This window comes from Pogonomyrmex barbatus, unplaced genomic scaffold, assembly GCF_055798465.1.
Source record: "Pogonomyrmex barbatus isolate J1 unplaced genomic scaffold, ASM5579846v1 scaffold8, whole genome shotgun sequence".
Taxonomy (NCBI): domain Eukaryota; kingdom Metazoa; phylum Arthropoda; class Insecta; order Hymenoptera; family Formicidae; genus Pogonomyrmex; species Pogonomyrmex barbatus.
In genome coordinates, this window is record NW_028297182.1 from 1,193,390 (window position 1) to 1,213,022 (window position 19,633).

At 42.9% G+C, this 19,633-nt stretch overlaps 1 protein-coding gene across 5 annotated transcripts in view; it reads right to left on the reverse strand.

Annotated features, from left to right (window-relative positions):
* LOC105423376 (uncharacterized) overlaps window positions 1-19,633 on the reverse strand; it is a 76,514-nt gene that overhangs the window by 41,535 nt on the left and 15,346 nt on the right. The window contains exons 1-2 of one of the 5 annotated variants that reach the window (XM_089084260.1): window positions 15,013-15,031; window positions 11,001-11,140 (exon numbers count right to left, since the gene is read on the reverse strand). The exons of 3 other annotated variants lie outside the window; for them this stretch is intronic. The gene's annotated coding sequence lies outside the window, so the exon portion shown is untranslated. Of the gene's footprint in view, window positions 1-11,000; window positions 11,141-15,012; window positions 15,032-19,633 lie in introns of those variants that run through there. One more of the 5 variants, XM_089084259.1, reaches the window with a different exon arrangement.

Sequence of the window (19,633 nt, forward strand, 5' to 3'; positions counted from 1 at the left end):
GATCCGTCACGTAATTTTGTTCGCGTACCTGTTGACATTCGTCTCGATTTAAAAAAAACCTTCCTTCGAATTGATTTACACGTGTATGTAAAAATCAGAGAGACGAGAGAGAAAACGATTTCGACAATTAACTCGAGATTCCTCTATAAAGATGTACAACTTTTTCTGAAAGCAACGTCACAAGGCGCGTCCAGATTAAAAAAAAAAAAACACAAATAAAATTCAGTTGATGAGATAACGCGTGGTGATCTCAGTTAAACAAATAAACTTCGAATAAACTCCAGAGAGTAGAAATGTCAACGGTAGAAGCCGTATTTCAAACTTGTGATGAACATTTTCAATAAAATCAATCGACACCGTTCGTTATTATTATTATTTTTGTGGCAGATGCACGCGCATGTATTTTGTGGCCTGGCATATATTCAATCATTTCACACACACACACACACACACACACACACACACACACACACACACACACGGACGGACGGACGGACAAGTTAAATTTGTTATATAAAAAAGTCGCACGAGTGCAATCCGATATTAAATAAATATTATAGCGTTTATTTATATATTCGTTTAATTCTGGAATATTATTTTCAATGAAAATATTGTCTCGTCCTCAGCTTCATAAATTTCTGAGGAGGCGGAATTCCCCGCGCGCAGTCTTACGCGCGGGGAATAATAAATTTGAAAATATAAATAAACATACATTCGTGCGTTTATTATTATTGTAGCGAGCTAAATGTGGGACAAGTGAGAAGCGCATTTCATTATGCCGAAGCATAATAATTGTTGAGATACATTCGTGCTGCAACAATAACGGAGGTCTAATTATAATAAAATATATTTAAGGCAGTGGTAGGGCCCTTCGCAAATATGTTTGGATTCTCGCACGCTCATTGGCAAACTAATATCGAATAACATTATTAATTAGCGGCAAATGGGTACGCGTAAAAGCGTATCGCGTCGCAGGTTTGTTCCCAGACAAATATTGCGCTACCATGTAATTATCATTTATGCATGCAGTCGCGATATTAACCGGGATACGCACAATCGCTTTATTACATGACCTATGCTTACATCGCTTGCTGCTTTTGTCAGATTTCTTCATGCATGTAATGAATACAGTCATGTATATTAATTATGCGATATATGTAATTTTATTATAATTTCATTTTCTATACTCCTCTCTTTTTGGACTTTGTAACTAAAAAGTTACAAACAAAACATTCTTCAAACAAATCTGCATAAATAATTTTAAAAAGTTAAAATCGTTAATAATATATTAATTTATTAAATTTTTTTAAACCCCCTGATTAGACACATGTACGATTCAAAAGAGCAGATATTAGCAGATATATGGACCGTGGAAATTGTACCATAAAATCGGCGGCAAGTTTTTCGTTTGAGGGTTTAATATCGCTCTAGTGGAATTTATCATCTAATATGTTTGGAATTTCGGTATATACACGAATCTTCAACGCCTTTTTAACCGCCTACTAACGTGGCGAGGTGATGATAAAGTGTGCCGAGCTGTGCTTAAATGTCACGAAAATAGAATATTTCATATCGTCCCGTTTCCCCGAGATTATTTCCCGGGGCGCGAAGGATTAAGACGGTCTGCGGTCGGGCGCGACGAAAGGATGCGTGTTGACACACGGGATACGAAATTTCGGCCTAGCGAGTACCAGAGATCAGAGACGGGGGACGGGGAGGGGGAGGGGAGGGGGAGGGGAGATCCGCGGCGGTACGTAGGGGGCGACAACGGACGACGGAGAGGCCGAGTCACCGGCCGTAATCCCGCTAGATTGAATCCACCCCCCCCCGAGCATGAGCAATCTGCGCGACCACGGTGGATGATTCTGTAACCGTATCCGTCACGAACCACCATCTCCGACCCATCATCTCGCGCGCCGCTTTCCCTCCCCCCTCCCCCCCAGCCCCTAATTTTCTATGAAAACATCCCTGCCGAGGGGGGATGGACGCGAACAAAGGGTGTCGCCGTTACCGTCAAACCCCCTCGAGCTTTTATCCTGCCACCTGGAGCACGAAATGCCCGCCTGGGTTTACTCTGGGATGACAGTTGAGACGATGCCAAGAGCGCGGTCGTTCCGCAAGCTAAGCTCTGCAGATCGTTTAAGGATGCACGAGGAGGACGTAGATGCCCTCCATTTTATATGTAGACTGTAACTAAACAGTGGGTAAGATTAATTGAGGACTACCCGGACCCCCGCGGGGATATTCTTTCTCGGGATAAAATTACTAGGGAGACGTGAAATTCACTGACTTACAATTAATTGTAAATTATCTCGGATAATCGCTCAGGATCAATTTTTAACGCGTATTACGCTATCGCCCAGCGAAAAAGATATTTGAAAAATAATAAAAGATATAGGTATATAAAAAAAAAAAAAATAAAAGTGTGAATCTCATGATTACAACAATCTCGTTTGTCGGATAATATCCGCGATTATATAATTCAGATAATAAATATATAATTTACAACGTGTTGTATTGTATATTATGCAAATTAATTCGGTTATTAATCGTCGCTATTACTATTAACTACTACATGTCATTTGGAATTCACACAACTTAACTGATATCATTATTGGGAATATAAAAAATTCTCGCCGGGATTAATATGAGGTGGGAGATTAATTAACTCGGCGCAAAATAACAAAACACTTTTTACGACGGACGGACAATTTTTTATGAGGAGAGAGATCGTCGAGACATCTGACTGAGCTCCTTAATCTCTGGAAAATTCAGAAATCGCGAAATAAAGATTCGAAAAAAAAAAAAGGTTCTGGTAAGCGCGCTGTAAACTAAATGAATTCATTGAGATTTTCAATCAAAGCCGGCGGTTGAAAAACATCCCCCGTTCGAGATTGGGATTCGCTGGCGCGATATTAAATATGGAACACTTCCATAATTGGGGCAAAACGGCAGCGGGGCGCATCTCAGCTGGCTCCGACGTGGCCGCAACGCGAAACTGACACCTTGTCAGCTGGAAACGGTTAAAACGGTGAACGCTGTTACCCGCAAAGCGCGCAGGGAGCTCTTTAATTTAACTTGCTCGCCATTAACTTAAAAAAGATATCTCTTCAGTAGCGGAGAGTGCGACCACCACGGAACGTTTCGCGGCTATAAATCATAGCGTCTAGTTCGAAAACGCATTAGACTGATCAACCACTGGCTTCTTTCTATCGGGGGGAGAGGGGGGGAGAGGGGAGGTTCTCGCACCGGCGAGGCTTTCAGACAAACGAGCCCTTCGGTCAATCTCATCGATATCTCTCTCACCTAACAAAGAATGGGAAGATTGAAAGTACTTTTGATGCGAAGCAAAAAGGATGAGAGAAATCACTTTTCGAAGAATTCGAAAAGTATTCGCGATATTTACTCGGATGGATCTACGTTGTCACGACCCGTGTATATTCGAGTCGCTTTCGCGACTCTTACCGCCCGAGAGGGAGAGGGGGAGGGGGAGGAGGGGGGCGGAGAGGGGGAAGAGATATAAATGTGACGCAGATTTTTCTCCTCTTTCTGTTAAATATTTGAGCAGGCTATCAGCCTGTTGTTTATCCGATATCATACCGCATCCGGTCTCCTCGTTCGTCGCAGCTGATGCCGAGATGATGTATTATTGACCGACTGGAATAAAGTAGCCCATTGAATCGCGAGCTATCTATTTATCGCAGATCGCCGCACGAAACCCGAAACACGTTTGTCGAAACTGGCCGATGTATTATGAATATAGTCCGCCGCGATCGCGATCGCGATTAAATATATCATATAGATATCATCCGCGGTTATAAATATTCACAAGCGGTCCGCTGGTGACTTTCCGATTGGTTGCTCATAATTTCATGGAGATTAATTACTTATCCGGCGAATATTCCACCATATTTTTATTATCTCTTTAATCCGAATAACCGAGCTTCTCCTTCACATTCACAAGGGTCAATTCGTCGAGTAAATTTGAGGCGAGATACAGCAGGAATCTATGAATACATAAATTCGATCGTCAAAGATGTATCCGTTGAGTGAAAAACTAGACTACCGTAAAACGTCGTATTTCTCATTATCTCTCGCATTTTCCCATTTTCTTATCATTAATAATTTTACATGATATACGCGGTGTGATTATCATTATGAAATGTGACTTCGCTAATAACGTTTCCGCGGCCAGCGAGACTTTACACTCGTATCTCTCCGCATTGTATTAATTGTTGACTGCTGTTGTCTTCATCCGCGCGGTCGATATTTATCGTTTTAACAACCGCGCGCTTAACGACGACATACAAATAAATCGTTTTTCCCTAACTGGTTATTAATTCGCGAGTGGCGCGCTGCGCGCACTGCGCGAATCCGTTTGAGCGCCGCCTGTTTTTACTACTATAAAAGAGCATTTAAACGCGTCCCCGGTCGAAATCGATATTTGTTATTCGTTATTCGGGAGCGGGAAACGCATCCCGTTTCCCCGATACTCATCTTTTTCAGCGCGCCAATCGCTAAAACTCATGACCCATATCCACCGCGTCGAGTACACTCGAGTACAGATCGGTTAAGATGTAGATTCTAATTGCTGATACTCATCTCTGCTATTCATCTCCACCGGACGCGGCCGGCGTGTGCCATCATGAGCTCGAGGGGAGGAGGAGGGGGAGGGGAGGGGAGGGGGGGATAAACCACGAGCACCCGATGAACTCCGACCGATACTTCGAAATTTCGAATGAAGCACCCCGGCACGGGGGGCTGCTCGCGCAAAGGAAATACCTGCGAATACTACTTCGAGGCTATTAAAATTAGATCAAGCCGCGAGGAAATTGCAAGAAATGTGCAGACGCGCTGATCTGGAGATGGATAAACTTTCCTCCGCCATCACGTTTCTTCCCTCCCATAATACGATATGCATGAAGCGAAATAATGCAAATAATGGAAAAACAAAAAATATACGGCAAAAATTGCAATACGGTACACACTCGATGACACAAATAAAAATCTCGAGTCTCGCGACTTATCAAAGGAAATTTACATCGAATTTATTATTATTATTATTATTATTATTGTTTTTTTTTCTGTTGATTATAATTTTTAATAATTGTTTGTAACGTGACTGAGCATCGGAATGAACATTCGCCGCTTTCCACGACTCCGATCGTTAATTGCATTGTTACAAAATGTATCGTTAATGTCAAATTTATCCGGGCGTCCTATTACTCCCGTCGGCAATCCGTAATCGATAACGGATGTAATAAACAGCCGCGCGGAGATCTCCACTCGATATTTCGATACGCGAGAGATGAGATATTTTTGATCCGGGCTGATTTTATGATGCCGCGCCGAGAGATACCCCTCTCCCTCAGAGAGAAAACTGATAAATACCGCATGCATGGAGCACGCGTTGCAGCAGACAGGAACCGCTCGCGGAAGATTGATGCGCGAGTTTTCCTGGTGGCGCGTCTCAAGGACGAGGGGTATCAGTGTTATCGCGCTAATCACAGGCGCATTTTCGAGATTGAGAGTGTTCCTAAAGCATGTAGTAATTAGGTCGTTAAACCAGATGCGGACGATCCCACAAGACCACGAGAACATCAGCGACGACGACGACGACGACGGCGGCGGCGGCGGCGGCGGCTTTGAATGGAGGCGTATTATTGATTTCATCCCTCTTCTCCCATGCTCCCTTTCCGTACAGGATGTCCCAAAAGTCGCGAAAGACACCGGCCGAAAGACGGTGTCTCGCGATATTGGACGCGAGATGTCGTCCAAGATTTTGAGCGAGAGCGCGCACGCGAGTATATCGCGAGCGTGTCGCGGCCAGCTGATATGATTGAATGGAATCGCGGTGCCGAGAGTGCGACATGACAAGAAACCGGGGGATTACGTCCTACTCGCCGTAACTTCCGCGAGATTTATACGTTTCAGAATAACAAGTGTCAAAAAAAAAAAAAAAAAAAAAAATTCAATTAAATCGGGATCGGCTCTTCCCTCCCTCCCCTTCCTACCCTCCTCTGTCGACCGCTTGTAGCTCGATCGTGTTCCAACGTGTTTCTTTCTGACGCTGACTCGTTTCAAATGTCCGTTACCGAAGAAGAGAGCTCGCGAGATACACCGACGTGAATATAACGACGGTCGGCTTATCGATGGATACACATCTCCGGGAAAAATTGATAAAAAGCCCTCGACGATCCTCGACTCATTGTCAGATCGACAGAGCAGGGGGATGGGCAGGGCGCCCGCTGTTTCAGTTTGTTTCTGACGTTATTAAGGGAGGGTTATCGTATAGGTTTTTCCTACATCTTCACGCTTCGCGTGAACAATTCGGCGTTTTCTTTCCGCATGATTTGGTAATCGCGTTTCACACCGGACAAAATCTTCATACGTCGCACACTCGGGATATAAATTCACGGATATAAATTTCGTCTTTTCGTCGAGGAATCTTTTAAAAAGCAATCATAAAAAGTAATTAGTCTCGCCGCCGTCAGAAAGTCTCTTCGTTTCGTTTCCTTAAATAAACTATCGAGGTTGCTTGCAACGTTGCACATATATCTAACATTAAAATTATAAATTTCGTTCCCCCCGAGAGATTGAAATTGCTAAGAACTTCAGGCTTCTTGTATGAAAACGCTTGGTATTTAATTAATTTCGCAATTACGAATTCGGGAACTCTCGCGACTGCATTAAAATATATTTGTTGAAATTAATCAAGTAAAACGTTGCAGCCTAAAAGTAATGGAAAGATGTTTTTGTAAGCATGAAGTTGAATGTTGCTGAAAAAGCAAATAAAGTCTCTTTGCCTGGTTTATTTGTTTTAAATTAACAGGAAAGAGAAAGAAGAGAGCGAGAGAGAGAGAGAGAGAGAGAGAGAGAGACAGGGGGGAGGGGGAGCAGGGGGAGAGAAGCAGATACATCTGCTCCATAATAGTGATAGTTTAATGAGTTTTGCAATAGCATATATAACTTTCGACATTTTGATAACAAACGCAGTTGGTTGGAAGCCCGTACAGCAAAGTAAAAAAATTTTAATTTAAACATGCAGAAATATCGCCAACTTATTTTCTACAATTTTCAAATTAACGAGTTTTCGCAGGGACGACGTGTAATTAATTGCCACTCTAATTGGCCTAACTAACTAAAAAAAAATAAATAATATAATATTTTTATTTCGCGCAACGTTTGTCGGGCGCCGTAATATCCGGCAGTTTCGCGATGTCATATAAGTTGAAGTAAATATGAAATTTCGAAATGTCGCATTATACATGCAAAACATCTGCCTTTTTTTTTCAACGAAAAAGTTGAATGTATAAAGCTCACTGCTTTCAGTTTTCGTGCATGATGCAGCGTCACGCTCATTAATATCCCGCGCGTCTGGATTGAAGGTTGTTTTCGCAAAAATTTTCTGAATGAAACGCGAAGTATAAAAAAACGGACGGACGGTGTTTCGCCGATTATTTCTGAAAATTTATTTAACGCCGTCTCGCTGCACGTAATACGAATATAATACAAAATATTTTTCATACGTAAACCGTCGGGCTTTGTAAATACGGCCCTTAATTGCGGCTAGATGCTGCTGTAATTGCGGTGGAGGGATCGTCGGAGGGGAAAGATTATTCGTGTGCGAATAGCAGCTTCGGTTAGACCGATGACTGAAGATTCCAACATAGCGAACAAACAAGTCGCTATTTGTCTTCCGTCGTCGTTCGGCGCCTGTTCGTTATCCTGTCCATTCGTGGCCACGGGAAACGAAAGAAAAAGTGGAGGCGCGCGGGCAGCTCGACGACTCGGAATTAATCCGATTGCCCTTCGATCTTCGCGCGCGGCTGAACTATCTTTCGGCAGGAAAAGGAAAGGGAAAAAAAAAAAAAAAAAAAAAAAAACGACCGCCCGCCTTCTTTGTTAATATCCATGCAAAGTTCCATGCAGTGGTAGTAGGGAAAAGCGTATTCTACTTTAATGCAATTTCAACGAAATACGCAACTATAACGAAGTTTGGGAAACAGTAGCTCGTTAAAATTCGCTTATGCATAGCAAGTCATATTATCATGGCGGGAGTCGCATATTTTTAAATTGTAAATAAGGCAAATTTGTTGCCGCGGTAAACAGGCCGAAATACAACATTTTCGTGATCATCGGCGAGAAAGATGGACGCCCCCCCCCCCCGTCTTCGATTGGGCAGGTAGAAGTTCGTTAGAATTAAGATCGGTTCTGTTAAGCTCGCAAGCAAAATTAGCTCTTTCTCGCTTACACGGATCCCAAAGTAGCGCGATAGAATCGCCAAATATTTTTCTTAATTTAGAGAGGGAAAGATCAAATCAATCGTGGGTTAAATCGAATTAGGTCAGATAGACGTTATTAATTCTCGATGGCGGAATCGAGTTAGCGTGACTAGACTCAAACTGTCTCTTCTTCTCTCGTTAATGGATCCTTAAAGCGAGACGAAAATCGATCTTCAAAGACGATGAAGAACCGGCAGTTGAACCAGCGTCTGTCTGAATCGACCTAGGATGCTCCCTCACAAATTTTCGCCCGTCCCCTTTTTTAATTCGATTTCCATCCCACGCTGCCAACTTCCGTCTTATCCGGCAAATAGATCGGGAAAGTAGGAAAACTCCGAGCGATAGACACCAAAGAGACCAGCAGGCCGTATTAATCCGATAAACCCTCAGGTCGTCGCGCGTTACAGCTCGATTTTGCGATCTCTCGGCACGTCAAAGCTCTCTCGAACTTATTAAGCACCGATGCGAAAAAGTTTTCGATCGGGTCTCTCTTTTTCAAGAATTAACGGAACGCTTTCGTCCATTTCGGCAACGCTGCCCATCTCGCGTGCTTTCTAACGGAATAAACAATCTCGTAATACAAGCTAAAGTTATTAAATGTTATTTTTCAGCGAGCTTGTTCTACATAATAATAATAATAATAATAATAATAATAATAATAATAATAGTTTAACTCGAAGCATAGAAATGAAGCTAAGTACGCAAGCTCGGTGTAGTGACAATTTCGCGACTGCGGGGGAACACGTAACTATTGTTCATAAACTGAACAATGTTATACGGAAACGAGTTTCTACAAAATTAGGGAAGAAAAAAGTACGAATAGTACGGTGGTAAATGGAGTCACCGGCACGAAACTCCGTCTCTTAAACTTCATTTATTCAAAATTGCTACTTGGCGGGTTCACTCGCTTTCGCGCAATAATTCGCAATCGTATTGCAGCAGAAAAAAGGAAAAAAAACCGTTTTCAAAAATTTTCGTTTTAATGACACATTAAACTAATGTGCCTAATGCTTCGTCGAAAGCATCTTTCGTCGAAATCTCGCGATCGAACGAACGACCAGGAACCTTCTCGAAAAATATCACGTCTTTACGTCTTTACTATTTTCGTATGCGATACAAATTCCAGGCCAGGTCTTTGATTTCTCGACAATTGATCGAAAGCACCTTTGAGCATCGAAAGACAAGCTAATTGCTGTTCGATCATGCAAATGCACGAAGAGACTCATTCATGTTCGCGCGCACGAGTTGAGCCGCTTAATTAGGCCCGATTGACGGTAACAAAGGGAATTTTTGAGAAAAGCCGCAAATTTCCGAACGCGAATCTCCGCACGCCCGTCTTTTTTGCACATACATATATACGTTGAAAAAAATGAAGTCGCTCGATTTCGCACTTCCATTTGCACGAGTGCTACTTAATTCAATTATTATTGCGCGTATTATAAAGTGCACGCGGTAATTGGGCAATTTCAGGGCTCTCCGCAAGTGTGTGTGATATAATAACTAAGTTAACTGACTCTACATGGAGGTGACGTGAATAAAAATCTGCGTGAATAAAAAAGAGCCGAAAATATATCTAAATATAAATAATTCCCCGCGCCTCTTTTTTCCTCCCATTTACATTTTTCGTAACTGCATTATGTGCGAAATTCGCCGCTTGGAAATACGGAGTTAATAAAACTTTACTTCCCAGCTCATTTCGCGTTCGCTCGCAAAAGTTGATATGAAATTTAAGCAGAAGGTTATACTAATCAGATAACATTGTAAATTGCAAAAGGAACGTGATACCCAAGGTCTCGGGCTATCCTCCTCGGGCAAACCGCAAACACTTGAGACTCGAAGTAAAATGGTAAATAAAACGATACACGTCTGTGTGTGGTGGCGTTTTGCCACATAAATCCGCAGATAACCGCGCTTTCACCCGGCGAGCATAATAAAGAGCTTTTTTATGCGGCGAAAATATTCGGCATGAGATAATCATCTCGCTTCATAAATCACGATTGTCCGCGGACGCGAGGTAGATACGAAGGGTATGAATGAATGCGATACTTTCCCGAGATTATGGCCCGTTGATGCACGCGCACGTTCGGGCGGGCCGCGAATTTCAGCTTGTGTGTACCGATCGTCCCGTCCGCAAACAAGACGTCGATCGTGCCTGTGTCAACGCGCGGAATGAACGGTGCTTCTTGTTAACTATATCGTTACGGAGAGACATGCAAATTCAAAATGTATAGCGATCTCCGAACAGCGGAGGACGACGGCTACCGCTGTACACCGTTAAGCCCATTTCGTACGATCAATAACTCATTTCAGACTGCAAAATAGCGTTCTAGCGTTTTATGAACGGGAAAAATAATTGGATATCAAAAAATACACACGCAAAACATTATAAATGTTAATAATTTCTATTTTGAAATCTGGGCGCGAATCCACAGAGCCTGTCTACGGTGGGCTTTATCAATCGAGGAGCTTCTAATGACACGCGTTGTTAAATTTAAGACTAGACCCTCGAATTCAATTTCGGGCGCGTTTTTCGATTAAAATCGAATTTTGATTATTTCTTAAAAAAAAAAAAAAAAAAAAAAAAAACATTGAGTTAGTCTTTAGTGCTACTCTCGAGAAACTTACTTCAAGCGATTTGAAGAAATATTGTCAAAATTAAAATGAGACTTTCAATTTTTAGGTCAGTGTATTTCAATTATATAAATGGATTCTTGCCGTATCGGTACGCCGTTGTACCATCGGTAGTCTTCGCTACTGTCCTCCTCGTAGCTCCCAGACAATCGTGTAACTTCTTTCTCTGACGGTGCTATGCGAACGATGCTATTCATCTACCAGCATTGTCGCGGCTCGAGAAACTAAGACAAAGGTAGTAGACCATTAGTAAAGTAGCGGTTACAAGCGGAAACATGCCGGGAGGAGCGGAAGGGGGGGGGGGGGGGAGAAAGACAGAGAGAGAGAGAGAGCATGAGAAGAAACGGACCATCGAATTGATGTCTGGCTTGCGACGCGGTATTTCTACTGCGGTTGCCGCAGTAGAGAGAACGTGGAGGCTCGGCACGATTTCGAGAGGGTGTGCAACGACTGCACTCGATACGAACACGTGTAGTTTTCTGCCGTTTCTCGAATCGATCGTTCACGCAGAAACGTGAAAATGTGAAATGAATTTGGAAATATCTCGAAAAAACTCGCGTTAACGACTAAACTAACTGGATATCCTTTGATTTTCGCTATAATAGCGAATGAGAAATCTCCGAATTCTGATGAATGAGGTAACGAGGCCTACCGGAATACCGCTTGTTTTCCCGGTGGGGGAAATTCAACCGCGAAATACCGCCCCGCCCGCATTTCCACACATATTTCGGAGAACGCAACGGACGCAACGCGCGAACCGACACCCGCTTTCATTCCGCCGCTTTTGCACGCCGGTACGCTGAAGCTCGGTTTCATCGCCACCGATCGGCGGCAGCGTAAAAAAATAGCTGTCGATACTTGTTGACGGGCGAGTTAAAGGGGAGATAATATCGCGATTTGCAAACTCGCCCGATGGATTTCAACGGGGGGGGGGGGGGGAGGGCGCGTATTTCCCGCGTAGTTAATGCTCGTTCGTCGTGCGCGCGGTGGAGCCGCATTTTCCAGCCGTTCATTACAAAATCCCGAGCATCCACGATATCCACGATATCCCGCCCGCGAGGGAGAGGATCATAAATGTTGAAATGAATCGTAAATAGCGCTGCAGCAGAAGGAGACATCTTTGAGCGGCCGCCCGCTCGTATTTCATTGCTCGCGATCTCGCCCGTGTATAATTTTATATATTCAGCTTAGATTACGGAGGCTAACGATCGCCGTGAATAAAGGGAAGCACGAAGGCGTTAGAAGAAAAGCCCGTTGGATTCGTTAAAGCGTTGGAAAACAAACACGAGTCGCGCACTTCGGCGCGTCCACCAGCTTACGTCATAACGGCTCGAAGGTTCGAAGGAATAAGAAGAAGTTATTGTACATCGCGCTGCATTGGCAAACAGATGGATATAAATTGCGCCGATAAAGCAAACGTATCGACGGCGAAAGGATAATAATACATCTTGGTTTTAACTTCGGTGAAACGGTTATTGCGGAGCGGATATTACGTAACGAGTTACGTAATATACGAGTAACACGTAATAATTATAGTCACGGTCAATCGTATTGATTCAACAACAGCCGGATAACATTTGTGATGATGTTTAAATTAAAGTAAACATTAATAATGCCATAATTACGTGTAAGAACACATTACTCTTGTACGAGAGAAGGATGCATTTTGAATCGCAACTCTTCCTCGTCAGCGTAATTTTCCAAAATAAAAAGGGAGCATTAAAAGAAGATTGACTTGTTAACTTAATTTAATAAATATTGTCTTCCTCTTCGATATTTATTAAGGCTTTAAAAAAAATTGCCGTTGCGCCACCGGTAACTTAATCAATTACTATTTCATATCATCTTGATTCAACATTATTATACACTTCTCCGCTATTACAGCCTCTTCCTCATCTCCGTCTGCAAGTTTGAGAAACATCTTTTCCGCACTGCCGTCGTACTTCAAGAACAGTGTGTTGTATAATATTATATCTATGTTTGCAACTATTTCACACATGCAACATACTGAAGCTGCATAGTTTCGAAAGCACGTTTAAGCGCCGGAATGCGCACGAAACTTCTATCGATTCATTTAGCAACTAGTCTGTCTGCCTCTGATGATTTGTCGACTTCCGAAGCGGCTCTCAACCGTAAAGATACCCATTGTATGATCAAAGGGTTAATCCGTTAACGCCGTGAATTTAGGATCTCTAAACGAAGATCAAATACAAAATATACACTAGCAACAATTCGAGATATACCGTGAGCATGAATATTAAATTATTAGTGTTGCAAATACTATATACATTTCTCACCAAGAATATACTTCATAAATTTTCCTTTTGGATTTTAAAAAAGAGATGAGATCAACGGAGATGTCAGAGATTTTCATAACTATTTATAGAATGGAATTAAGTGCTAAGAGATTATCAACGGTCTTATTTTCCGACGATAGTAACCGAGTTTTCCCGTTATGGGAAAACAGGGAAAGATAAACATTTCATTAACAGTAATCATAAAAGTTGGTCCGTTCCTCGATATTTATGCGAACCTTATAACGCACACATACACACACACACAAACAATCCTATAATTAATTAAAACTTCTTTAATAAAGCTCGTCTCGCCGTTTATAACGAGTCGATAAATGGGGGCGTGCGGAGTTCTTAGCGGAGGTGGAAATTAAAATGCTCCCATCGTCGCGTCTGGATCGCTCACAACGAACCTGAGAAAAATATAATCACCGTTCTCAGCGAAACGTTACGTCGAATCAGCCGGGGAAGTGTATCGCCCGTGTTTACGTGCATACCGCGCGATTTTATCAGCCTCGCGACACGCGAGTGCGAGCGTCTCTCGAAAAAGTTTCTCCCCGCGCTCCCCGCGAGACTACTTAATCCTTCCGGGTATGTCATGTATGCAAACGGAGATAATCTCCCGCATTCCACTTAAACCGAATTGCGCAGGGTGAATCAACTCTCCTTCCGTCCTCGTTGTATATTAAAACGCGCGCGATAAGGATCGCGTGCGATAAGAGCGCGGGGCTAAAACGACTGTTGCAAATGGACACATTTCGATCTAATCCCAAATAGAGAGAGAGAGAGAGAGAGAGAGAGAGAGAGAGAGAGAGAGAGAGAGAGAGACAGAGGGGGGGAGGGCGACAAATGGAATTACTTGGAGTGCATTATGTGCGACCGGTGCTAAATGCATCGACCCGTGCCGGTCGGGAGAGGCTATCGTTACGCGAGCCAGCCGCGTTCGCTACCGGCTCGAATTCCCGACGCCGAAAGGGTTAATAGCGAATCCCGTCTATTGTCCGGCTACTCTGCCTAATGGCGAAAAGACGACATCCGTCGGGTGATACGTCGCGCGGGACAATATCGGGATTGAATTATGAACGTCGCGCTGGAGGAGCCTTTGTCCCCGCGGAGGGGGGGGGGGAGGGGGGAGGACCGCCGGGACCGCACGGTTCGTAGGTCAGACATGGTGTCGGAGAGCCCTAAATCTTTTGTTCAGCCAGTTAATTATTACTTCCGTCGCGATAACAGCGCGGCTGGAAAGTAACTGCGATGCCCATGCAACCTGCATAATTCTTCCCGGGAAGAGTGAGAGAGAGAGAGAGAGAGAGAGAGAGAGAGAGAGAGAGAGAAGAGAGAGCGGAATGGGGGCGCACGTGCGGTTCTACCCCTCCCTCGCGGCGTCTTGAGAACAGCCTCGTAGGTCCGCGTGATTTATCCCGCCGTTACACATTAACGCGATCAAATAAAGTAAGTATTTATGTCTATTGTCCCTCTTTACGCGCTCCATTTTTCCCTCCGAAATTATCGCCACCTCCTTTTACAGGTTTCTCGGCGAATCACGAGATTGATTTTACATTATTTATACTGATTCTCTCTGATACGGTTAAAAATTCGCAATGCCCAAATCGATCGAAATTCGATCGAAATCGAGTATTTTTACTCGTTTAAATTCGAGTGGTTTTAATATTCCAATAAGAAAAAAAAGATGATCGACTCTCTCTCTCTCTCTCTCTCTCTCTCTCTCTCTCTCTCTCTCTCTCTCTCTCTCTCTCCCCTCACTTTCTCGAGCATTTTCCCGTTATTATCATAATACATACGTGAAAAATGGATACGTGTCACGCTCTCTGCATATTCTTCCAGGTTACAGCACGTCATCGCCGCGGGTACCAAGCGCAACGAGGCAAAATGGCGAAGGGACGTTATTCTCCCGGCGGATTAATTTCGTGGCAGGCCGTGCTCCAGCTCCACGATTCTCGCCTAATTGTCGCGATCCCCAGTCAAGGGGGTGTCAGAATCCCCGATGAGGACGATGGGGGATGGCGGAGAACTCGAAATGGGAACGCTCACGTATCAGCGAGAATACGCACATAGCGAATGTGTAGGCATCCGCGCAAATTTCTTCGTCGCCCCCCCCCCTCCCCCCCCCTCTCTCTCTCTCTCTCTCTCTCTCTCTCTCATTTGGTTGCCACGTTTATTGTTTTTCCCCGGCCCCCATGACGCGGCTCGCCGAAAGCCTCGCGGATATTAATTCGCGTTAAATTGCAATCGCAATACCGCATCGATCAGTTGGGTTGCACGTGCCCCGGTCTCACGTTAATTTCAATTTTATTTGGACACCACTCCCAGTTCGCTTGTTACGGCTAACTTGTTGCGTGCGATACAAAATATCGGCGGGACGCCGTACAAATTGATTTCGTCACGATTTTAACGTCATCGCCGGCGCAACTGATGTCTCGTTAAACTTCGAACGCGCTCCTTGAAATTTCGTTTCACACAATTATTTCGAAACGACAACATTCTGATCGAATATTAATTAAATCGACGAGCGTTTGTTTATTTGCACATTTATTTGCAAATGAGTAGCGTACGTCTGCGGTATTTGCAGAGCAAACTATTCCTACGGCACGATATAAAGAAGTTCAAATATTATTCCAGGCACGACGTTTGTGCATAAAAATATATTCAGCTTTTAAAATTCCCTCCCGCATTGTGCGCAATCCTTTCGTTAGAATGTATTCCAGAGATGCCCCTCTCGGTTAAGAAAGAAAACTCAAACAACAGACAAGTCCAACAGACAAACGTCTAAAAGACCTCTTGGAAGATCAAGACATCTTTTAAACATCTTTATGGTCCCTTTACGACGTCTCTGGAACGTTTGCGTTGCCTGCGCACCGTGTAATTCTCAATTTAAATTCAATAAGCAACTAATGAACGAGCCGGAATAAATTATGCGAAATAATATAACTTTCCATTTGCTATGTAAACGTGTTTTTTACATAGCGCACCCGAATAGAAATTTTACTGCTCCTTTTCACTTTAGTTTCCAAGAATTTGTAAACTCCACAGAATTGTAATAATTTTATATAAATTCGGTTCCTTTTGCATCTAAAATAAACAGTACAATTTTTAATACTTTAATACAATTTATAATTACTTTGAGCTTCAAGAGAGAAGTTTTCGAGTATCTTCGATAAAGTTTTGTAATTCCAGAGAATTGTACATTTTAAGTAAAAGCCAAAAGAAGTTGGTCTGAGAGTATCGAGAAATGAAGAAACATATAAATATAATATTTCATGGAGATTTGTCATCTTGGAAATGGACGAGCTAAGAAGATTAACAAAAATGTGTACAACTGTGTAAAAAATGAGACACAAAAAACGAGAGAACACAAAAGAAGGGCATATTTATATAACTGCTCGTTATTTTTGACAGAAGCTATAATTGAGTTTGAAAGGAGGAGAAAAAAATTTGGCATCTCACTCTCGGGGATAATGGACACTCTCGTGTAATGTTCGTTACATCGACTCTCGTAACGGGAGATCTAGTTAGCGAAGGAGGCATCGTTAGACATGCCATATGGCGCTCGTTCGTCCCCGGCAGTTCTTTCGTAATTACTGCGATTCGCAGACGCACGATCGTCGAGATCCGCTGGGATCTGAGAAGGAGCTGAGGAAGCTTTCGGGATAGTTAAAGCATCTTGAGAGACGTTTCACACTGATACCGGGGCGGTAGCTTGGTTACATGTGCGAGCTTTCCTCCAAGGGTTTCGTGTCTTCGACTTGGCGGAATCGGCAGAGTTAACTAAACTAACGCTTTTGCGATATTAAGTTCCCTTCCGTCGTAAAGCGGGGCGTAGATCGGTGGAAAGGATACATGAAATAAAAATTGCATTTTATTTTTAAATGGAGTTTATCAAGATCGTGAGAGAAATGAGCTGTGAAAAATTATATCGATTAAACGACTTGAATGAAACGCCAGGTGTAAACGTGCACGTAATGAAAGACGTGTTACTATATTTAGCAAATATAATCCTTTAATTTCAAATCACCGATATTAAATAATTCAGTCTGAAGTGACAGTTATATTCATTCGGAGTGATATATTTTTATATAAAAAGAAATTTAATTTACACTTTAAATGGAGTTCTTTAGAAAGGAAAACGCTGTGAAAAATAAATTGGAAACTGTAAACTTGGGAAATTAAGTTCACTCGTCGTTTAAAGAAATAATCCAGACCGCGTTAATATTCGGCACGATTAGCATCGTGCGTCCTCAATCAATTTCGGATTGGCACGCGCGACACGATTTACACGTTGAATAATTGTACAAACGCAATTGTCCGGCATTGTCAATGAGAACTCGCGCGCGCAATCATCCCTTTCGTTCGCGCTGAACAGAGAAGCTGAAAGAGGCAGAGAAAGAGAGAATGCCTTTCCACTCGATGGAGCAAAGATTTAGGTGAAGCGAAGCTGAAACCGCCGGTGTTGAAGATCTTTAAAAGCTTGCACTCACTCAGGAGCCCCGCGAAAAAAGCTTGCGGTGGGAAACTGCGAAGCAACCGAGGGGGGAGGGAGAGACAGACAGAGAGAGACAGAGAGACAGACAGAGAGAGAGAGAGAGAGGGGGGGGGAGAGGGAGAGAGAGAGAGAGAGAGAGAGAGAGAGAGAGAGAGAGAGAGAGAGAGAGAGAGAGAGAGAGAGAGAGAGAGTTAGCTTGAATTTATCTACTATCCATTAAGCTCGGCTTGAAGAACTATCCTCTCGCGACTTCCGAAAAGCGGAAAGGAGAATGTGGCATCGCGCAGGCTTATTCATTTACCGTGCGATTCTCGACTGTTTGAAGTCCACGCCGCAGATAAAGTCCGTATCGCGATTTTGTATTCCGTGTCCACCTCGAGTATATACGCGACGCATTAACGAAACTTGAATGCGTTGAACGTGTGTGCGTGCTAATGAGCGATGTATTTAATCATTTTGAAAAGATAGCGGGGAATACAAACGGGACGACATATAGATTATTAATTATCTCTATGCCCCGAAGGTAACAATTAAATTTCGCTCTTTAAAGGCTCCACTCCAAACGCGAAACTTTAACAAGAGAGAAAAAAAAAAACCCGGAATGCAGACATCTTGTGCGCCAATTACTCGAAAAATTCGAAAAACTCGAGAATCTTCTCTCTTATATTATTAATAATTGGAAAATTAAACCACAGACAGACGATAGTAACGATAAAACTTCGCCTTTCCTCGTCTTGACTCGAGATTTCGTAATTTCCAACCCGGAGTGCAGACAGGTTTCCATTATCTAAGATATGGAACCGCAACGGCAGTCGCGTCATGCGGAAGCTCCAATCGAGCACGATCATCGAGTCACGCGAGGGTCTCAAATGATGTAGCGAACCGGATTGGACGGAATCGGCTGCTGTTCGTCGTGTTCACCGTGCGCAGGCTTTCGAAGAGTCTCAGATTAACTTTCCGAAAGCCCCGCCGAAGGCGCCGAGATGTATCTCCCGTTTATGCGCGGAAGCCGTTTTGCGCGCCGCATATAAACGCCCGCTCGCGGCCGCCTCTTCTCGCCGCGGCTTCTTCGTTTTCAATTTCCTTTTTACATTGTTCCGTCGGTTCCGCGCGATGAGATTCGATCGCGCCCCTAGCAAGAAACCGACCGTGATGCCATTATATTACACTTGCATGCGACGGCGACAGCGACGGCGACGGCGACGGCGACGGCGACGGCGACGCGCCGGGAAAATTGGTTGCGGCGAAACCAGTTTGACCTCAACTCCCCGTGTTTCCGCGTAGGAAAACATTGTCCGCGTGGTCCATTCATATCGATATGGCTTTTAATGCTACAACGGACGCGATACGCGATATGACACGCGATATAGAATGGCTTTTATTTTAAATTAGATTTTACTGGAAATATATATTATTTATATATATATATATATATATATATATATATATATATAATATATATATTCATTGAAAGATAATTTAATATATTAAATTAAATATTGGAAAATATATTAAAATAATATGCATAATTTGCGAGAGATGAGCATGTTACAATTCTTTGTGTTCTTCGAAAGTAATGAAATGTATACAGCTTTGATGAAAAAAATCGAAAATAATATTAATATGAATTTTATAAATATGCCCTTTTATAACCTCATTTTTGTAATCGTTACATTTTTGCTAACATTCTTAACTCACGCATTTCAAGATAACAAGTCTCTGTGAAATATTGTACTTATATTCTTAATTTTTAATATATGTAAATGCATTTATATACACACTATATATAATATGTAATTTTCATATAAGTCTAGTAGTAAAAATAAAATATAATAACATAATAAATTAATAAAAAATAATTATCTATTCATCTCATGTTTGCTCCATGGTTGCTCGACGTCCAATGCTTCCTAGATTAGCTC